Source organism: Musca domestica, unplaced genomic scaffold, assembly GCF_030504385.1.
Source record: "Musca domestica strain aabys unplaced genomic scaffold, Musca_domestica.polishedcontigs.V.1.1 38, whole genome shotgun sequence".
NCBI classification, from domain to species: domain Eukaryota; kingdom Metazoa; phylum Arthropoda; class Insecta; order Diptera; family Muscidae; genus Musca; species Musca domestica.
The window spans coordinates 3,474,511-3,482,843 of NW_026712324.1; positions in this window are offsets into that span (position 1 = coordinate 3,474,511).

Genomic DNA, 8,333 nt, shown 5'->3' on the forward strand with positions numbered 1-8,333 from the left:
ACCATCGCAACAGGACTCAGCACGCACTACCCAAGAAAATTCAAAATTCAGTTCCTGGCTTCATTTCCAGCGCACAATGGCCACCAAAATCTCCGAATACCAATCCGTTGGACTATTGAGTCTGGAGTATTTTGGAAAGCAAAGTTGGCACTAAAAAATACCAAAGTGCAGATCACTTTAAGCAAGCGCTTGGCCGGGTATGGGCCATAATACCTCATAGCAACATTTGGGCAGCATTGGCCGTTTGAAGACCATAATTCGTGCCATAGGTGGCCAATTCGAACAAATCTAAACTTATTTTAAAATTTGATGCTATTTCCCACATTTTTTTGCTTTCATTCAATAAAATGTTAAAAAATTTAAATTATGCTGAATGACTTTGTTGCAGTTTTTTTTAAATCACACTGTATAGGTTCACAATATCATATAGCCCACATACAACGGTACCCTCCGATATTTGCTATTTTTGCTAAATTCGTCTATTGACATTCACCGGAGCTGTTGAAATTTCGTATTTCGAATTCGTAATGGGTACCATATCCTCCATATAACTGTACCTCCCAGTATTCGGTATTTTGATGATTCGGTCGGAGATGTTTAAGATTTCGTATTTAAAGTTCGTGATGTGAACTATGACAGAAAAGTGTCTATGTAGGTCCAGGTCTTCGTATAGGGCCCATATATCAGTACCTCTCTATATTCGTATTTTGACGAGTTTAGGTACAATATTAACCGATATTGTTTGAAATTTCGTATTTAAAGTTCCTAATGGGTACTACAGCCTGTGACAGAAATTTGTCTATGCCGGTCCAGGTCTGTGTATAGTCCAGATATAACGGTACTTCCCTATATTTGGTATTTTGATGATTTTAGCTACATTATTCAACGGATTTTTTTTATTTCGTATTTTTATGGCTTATCACAAAAGTAGTCTAGGTAGGCCCATGTCTTCGTATAGACCCCAATATAACGGCTGTATTCGGTATTTGTAAGATTTAAACAGAATTTTTAAGGGTTTTTTTTTTGTGGAAATTTCCAAACTCGTTCGAAATATTGGAGGGTATTCAAAGTTCAGCCTGGCTGAAGTTACTGCTTTTTTACTTGTTTTAAGCGTATTGCTTCATAGACTTCAAGCAATCCAGCGGAATTTTGCAGAAATTATTAAAAAATTGTATTATTCTCACAGTGTAGTCGACTATGTGTTGGGGATTCAAATCTGTGGGATAGTCTCTAATTTGTTAATTTATATTAGGATTGGAATAATGCTCTTAGATCTATAAAAATTTCAAACGTCATTTACCCACTGTTCCGCACCATTCTCCCGCATTGTTTTTAATTGCATTTTTTATGTGCTTAATTGATAAAGAGTATATGAATATATATGCATACATATTATTTTTAATATTTTTTTCCTTTTCTGATTTATTAGTATTGCATTTCTCCACACAAATTATAAATGCATTTAACAAAATATGCAAACACACAAAATAATAGCTGGTTAAATTGTGTGAGATATATGTGTGCATACATAGACATGATTTCTGGTTTGAGGTTGTTAGAGAAGCTTTTTTTTAAATACAGAACCTTATTAAATTTGCTTAACAAATGTCGAAATATATACTGAAAACACAGATATATATTTATTTAAAATTTAAAAAAATAAATAAACCAGTAAAGAAAGTCCTAAAGTCGGGCGGGGCCGATTGTATGATACCCTACACCACTTTGCTAATTTAGTTGAACTCCACATAACAATTAAAAGTTTTTATGGGGGAATTCAATCATACACCCTATGATTATAATTATAATTTAAAATTTAAAGGACTAAATACGCCGAAGCATTTGTATCTTTTAAATTCGGATTTGTATTGCCCATTTGGTGCAAAATTAATTCTAAATCAGATAAAGATATATATGGGAGCTAAATCCAAATCTGAACCGATCTCGATAAAATTTGGCAAAGATATTTCTGAGTTGTATTTGATATATTTCCCCAAATATTGTTGTTACAGAGTGCATATTACGGCTGCGGAGGACAAAAAAAACAAATCGGATGAACAATATATATGGGAGCTATAGCTATATCTGAACCGATTTCCATCAAATTTGGCATGCTTATTTTTAGGCCTAATTTGTTTGCATGTGCAAAATTCCATACTATTCGGTTTATTGGTGCACAATAAAAGGCAAATCGGACGAAGATATATATGGGAGCTATATCTAAATTTTTACCGATTATCTCCAATTTCAATAGGGTTCGTCCTTGGGCCAAACAAATGTTGTTTGGAAAATTTCATCTCAATCGGATAATAAATGCGACCTGCATTTTGTTCACAAAAATACATGGACAGACGGACGGACGGACGGACTGACATGCTTAAATCAACTCAGAAAGTGATTCTATGCAGATCATCAAAAGGAACTATGGGTTTATCTCGTTTCCTTTTGCCTGTTACAAACAAATGCACAAAGACATAATACCCTGACCACCTTGTGGTGTAGGGTATAAAAATTCAAGGACCTCCTTCAAAAAATCTCCATATATGGGTACTAAAATAACGAAGACGAAACGCCTGAAGCTAGAATCTTTGAAATTTTTCAAGGTGCGTATTCGAGTGATGAGGCTGCGGTTTTGGAAAAGGGTGCCTTTTATTGGACAGACGGCATGAGGTAAAATTCTGATTTGAGAGTCACTGATGGAGTGCAGGACGGACGCAAACCATTGGTACATCCTGTACTCCATATTTGGAAATTCGAACTTTAAGATTACAAAGTGTTCCAAAATGGTACTATTTGAAATTTAGTACGAGAATCATGGTTGCAAAGCATGTTTAATATATGAAGGTGGTACGAAAAATACTAAAAATTGAATACTTTTTATTGGAAAAACGGAATGAGCTAGAGTTTAGGTTTGAGAGTCACTCATGGAGTGCAGTGTGGATGTACCAATGGGTTTTTTGAAATTCGAACTTTAAGGTCACGAAAAGTTTTATAATAGTACTAAACTTCTAAAATAATACCATTTGAAATTTGGTACGAAAATCAAGGTTGGAAAGCAAGTTCGATAAATGAAGCTTTGAAAATGTGTACTAAATGGTACTAAATTTGGAATAGTTTGGTCTATGGTGAACGGATGAAGCTGGAATTTCAATTTTTTTACTAGGGACCCTGTTGGTAGTAGGTTTGTGATAAAAATAGAAAGGTGTGAAGGTGTTTTCTAAAGGTGTACTACAAGTGTACGAAAAGTACTAAATAGTACTATATTTGGTACAATTTGGTATTGGGTGAACATATAGTGCATGAAATCTGAAATTTGTTTTTAAGGCCGCTGTTCATGTGCAGACTGAACATATGGAGGTGGTTTCGGAAATGAGAATTATTATTGCAGGAAAGGGCGAAGGAATAGAGATACAATACTGATATTTCCTATTTAGATTACTGATGGCAGCTATAATCAGGAATTATGAAATTTGATATTAAGGTCTCGGTTGGTATTTGAGATTGAAATACGGAGCTGGTTCTGGGAATGCGTGCCATAATTGTACAAAAATCACTAAATGGTACGGCATATGGTCTTAGTTGAAGGGATAGAGATAAAATACTGAAATTTGGTATTGAGATTACTGATGGTATATGTATTTGAGATTTGGCGGTTGTTTGGATATTCGTCCTATTTTAGTACGAAATGTACTAAATGGTACTAAATTTGGTATTGGCTGAAGGGATAAGACTGGAATTCTCAAATTTGATATTGAGGTCCCTGTTGGTATCTGGAGATGAGATACGGAGGTGGTTTTAAAAATATGTACTATAACTGTCGGAAAAGTTCTAAGTTGTACTAAATTTATTCTTTCGAATCGATTTAAAATCCTGAAATTTGATATTGATATCACTATACATGTGAAGGGCTAGGTTTGAAATCCTCTAATCTTAATTTGAAGTATCTGTTGGTATCTGGAATTGAGGTATGGAGGTGGTTTTGGAAATGTGTACTATAATTGTACGAAAAATCCTATATAGTATTAAATTTGGTATTGTGTGGAGGAATAGAGCTGAAATCCTGCAACTTGATGTACATGTCACTGTTGGTGTATGTGGTAATGATATGGAGGTTATTTGAGAAATGTGTATTATAATTATATTGAATGATACTACATTTGGTAATGAGGGTATTTATAGAGCTGAACTCCTAAAATTTAATATTGAGTTTATTGTTGGTATCTGAGTTTGAGATATAGAGATTATTTACATTTTTTGAAAATGTGTAGCTGTACGAGAATATATAAATGTAACCTCATTTGGGAATTTACAGAGCTGAAAACCTGAAATTTCATATAGACGTATCTGCTGGTATCTGGTGTTGAGATCAGTTGGTGGTTGCGCAAATGCGTACTATAATGGTTCGAAATATACTAAATTTGGTATTAGGTGGAGGGATAGAGTTGAAATTCTGAAATTTGATATGGATTTGCAATGCGCACTATAATTGTACTAAATGTTACTAAATTTGGTATTGGTTGAAGGAATAGGACTGGAATCCTCGAATTTAACATTTAGTGTTCTGTTGGTATCTGGAATTTAGATATAGAGATGGTTTTGGAAATGTGTGTACTATAATTGGACGAAAGGTGCAAAATATTACTTAATTTCGTATTGGGTGAAGGGACAGAGCTGGAATCCCGAAATTTGATATTGAAGTCTTTGTTGCCATCTGATATTGAAATCTGGCGGTGGTTTTGCAAATGCATACCACAATTGTACAAAAAGTACTAAATGGTACTAATTTTCGGCAACTGTTGGTGTCAAGAATGAATCTTTGCAGATTGTTGCTAAATGTTACTAAATTTTGGTATTGAGTGAAGGGCTAGAGCTGAAATTCTGAAATTTGATATTGAGGTCACTATTGGTTTCAAGGGCTTACATATGGAGACGTTGAAATAGTTGTGGACAGAAAAAGGTCAATTCTGACCGTTACGTAGAAGCATATAGTAAATATATCGGTTACATATAGCGAAATATATACAATGATTATATACAAAGAAAGGGGATGTTAGTTAGAATGCTTATATCTCAAGAATGGCTGGACCGATTTTGGCAAATTTTGTCAATTCAGAATGCCCTCTTGACATAAATCGCATAAAAACGTTTAAATAGTGATGTTAATATAGATTTTGCAGTATTTTGTGACATGACGCATGCGATAAAAAATATGAAGAATTAATCATATTTTTTATCGCATGCGATTTTTTCAATTTGACTTATAATATTTTGTAATATTTTTTCAGAAGGGCTAAGCCTATTGTTTTCAAAGATGTCCGCAATATCTTAGGGGTTAAAATGGACCAACAACTAAAAATGTTTCTGATTTTGCGGTCGTTATAAAGGTCACAAATAGAAACCAAAGGACACGAAATCTCGCATAAAGTTAGAGCTTAGGACAGCGGGTACAATAGATCACTAATTTTGTGTGAAAAAAATACCAGCATTAGTTACAGGCAATATTCGAAATACACAAAAGGCGAACTTCTGGCATTGAATGCTGATTTCGTTAAAGAATATAGCCAAATATCGTAGACAAGCAAATCATATAGATGAGTCTAAATTTGGAGGTACCGAGGGGCTTCTTGCTTTTGGAGATGGTTGCAAAATAGTTAGGGGTTCAAATTAACCAAAAACAGAAATGTTTTTAAGATCACACAATTGAAGCCAATCAACACGACTGTGAAGAAAGTTAAGGACAGGGAAGAATTCTAGCATTTTGAATGACCATTGGATTATATTTAGCTGTAAAATGGACTGCAACAACTAACAGCCCGACGGCAGTCCTAATTTCAAAAACGAAATCTCCCAATATGGATTTGGACATAAGGGGGCTTCTAACATATTGTAGTGTTGTAGGGTATAACATAGTCGGCCCGCACGACTGTAGCCTTTGCTTACTGGTTAAGAATATTTTTTAGGAGTTCTTCCTTGATAAAAATTGAGAATCATTAAAGAATTTTTCTTTAAAGACTGTGAAGCAAAAAGATCTTTCTGAACAATTGTGATTTTTTTGAAGATATTCTAGGGCTTACTGTCATAATATTTTAAATTATTACTTTGTTTCTAATCCCAACTCCATGCACATGTTCGTGAGAATCGTGCTATAATTGCGACCTGTAGCATCATTTAGAATTAACATGGACAGATGGACGGTGGAGACACATAGCTAGATTGACTCTGCTTGGCGAGATAGGGAGATCTATGTATAACATGGATTAATATAATACCCCTAATATTAATATAATATCAACACATAATATTGTAGGTTATGAAATTATATTAATAGTGCTAATATTGATACTTATGCTAGTACAAAAAAAAAAATAAAGCTATATTTAAGAATTTTTTTAAAGAAAAAAAAAAATTACATACAGCTAAACGAGTCCTTATCATTTCAGGCCTACAGTTGAAAATGTTTCCTTTTGGTTTTCTTGCTAACTTAACCTCTTAAGGCTAATTTGCTTAAAATTATAATTTTTATTTTTTAAACTATCGAACACGAGCCTCTTCCTCTCACACTCTTGGGAATGATACATGCTATCCCTTTGTTTGCCACGTAATTAAATATTCTCTCTCTGTCTTCTGCACTCATCTGTCCGCCTGCGTCTGATTTTCAATAATCCTTACTTAGCTGTAGAAAACACCAATATGCCATTAATAATAAATTGTAATTTATTACGGCCCCTCCGCGTTTTTTTTTGGGGTCGACGAAACTGAATTAAATAGAAATATGTGACATGTCAACTGTCAACGGTGACACGTGAAGGGCGATAAGTGAGACGAGAATTGTATGGGATGTGTCAAACGTCTGTCACTTGGGCTGTCTAGTCGTAACAAAACATTTGGAGTTTTTCAGAGACTAAAATAATTCATATGGGAAAAAGTGATGTTACATATGACACGAGGGATATTTAGTAGCTCTCTTGTCGTCAATTTATTTTGCTCACATGTATGATAATGACTTTAGTGTTGTAAGTCACAAGAAGGGGGGTTACATTTATAACAACAATCAGTCGACATTTCCAACAGATAGCTATATACTATATAATTTAGTGTTCTTTAAGGGGACAAAGAAAATAGGTCCTTTCTAGACCATCTTCAAACTTAGTCTAAATTTAACAGAAATAGTTGGGAAATATTATTCTCATTGCCAACAGATGTAAACTTTCAGCATATGACCCTATATATACCCACCAAATCAACATCAACGACAATAATATATATTTTATTTCATCACATCTGACTAACTTTTTTTTTAAACCCTAAAACTTTTTTATACAAAATTAACGACTTTGATGGAAACATTCCTACAAAGTCCGCGTTTCCTTTTTACGAAATTCTGGCAAATCCACATTTTCTTAGCCTTATAAATCCTTAAAGATTTCTTTAAAAATTCATGATTTTTAAACCCCCATTTGTTTGGAAAGTAATCTTTAAAAAAATCTTCAAAAGAATGCAAAACAAGTATGTTTAATAAAAAATCCATATTGTTTTCAAATTCTTAAATAACATCAGAATTAGTTTTCTTTGGTTGGAGGAAGTCTTTAAAATTTTTCTTTCGACAATGTCATTAAAACATTCTAAAAATCCACAATATTTCGTTGAGAGTCCCTGAAAATTATTATTTTTAAAATGGTCCGATTTTTTCTCAGAAAGCCCCTAACAACATTGTTAATAAACAATCCACTATCTATGGATGGATAACATCTTACTTGGAATTTCTTAGAAGAAGGAGTTTGAAACATAAAAAAATTTCATAAACTATTCACCTTTTTTTTTTTTGGAGAAAAACCTTTAGAAAAAATCAGAAAACGGGAGAATTAAAAAAAAAAAAAAATAAATAAACAACTTAAATTATTGACAGAAAATCAACGAGTTTTTTTGGCTATAAAGTTGAAAAAAAACCGATTCTTTAATGTACGTAGATCGTTCAATAATTTTCCAACAAAATTCCTAATTTTGGGGAATTGAAAGAAATTCTACAATTTTTGCCATGAAACCTTATGAAATCTCAGAAAATGAATTCTTGATCAGGAGATATCTCATCAGAAGATCCATTCAGGAGACAAAATGAGTCCTTTTAAAAATATTTTCAAAAAATTCTGATATTTGTCCATGAAACCAAAAAAAAAAAAAAAAAAAAAAAATATATATATATATATATATATATATATATATATATATATATATATATATATATATATATATATATATACATATATATATATATATATATATATATATATATATATATATACATATATATATATATATATATATATATATATATA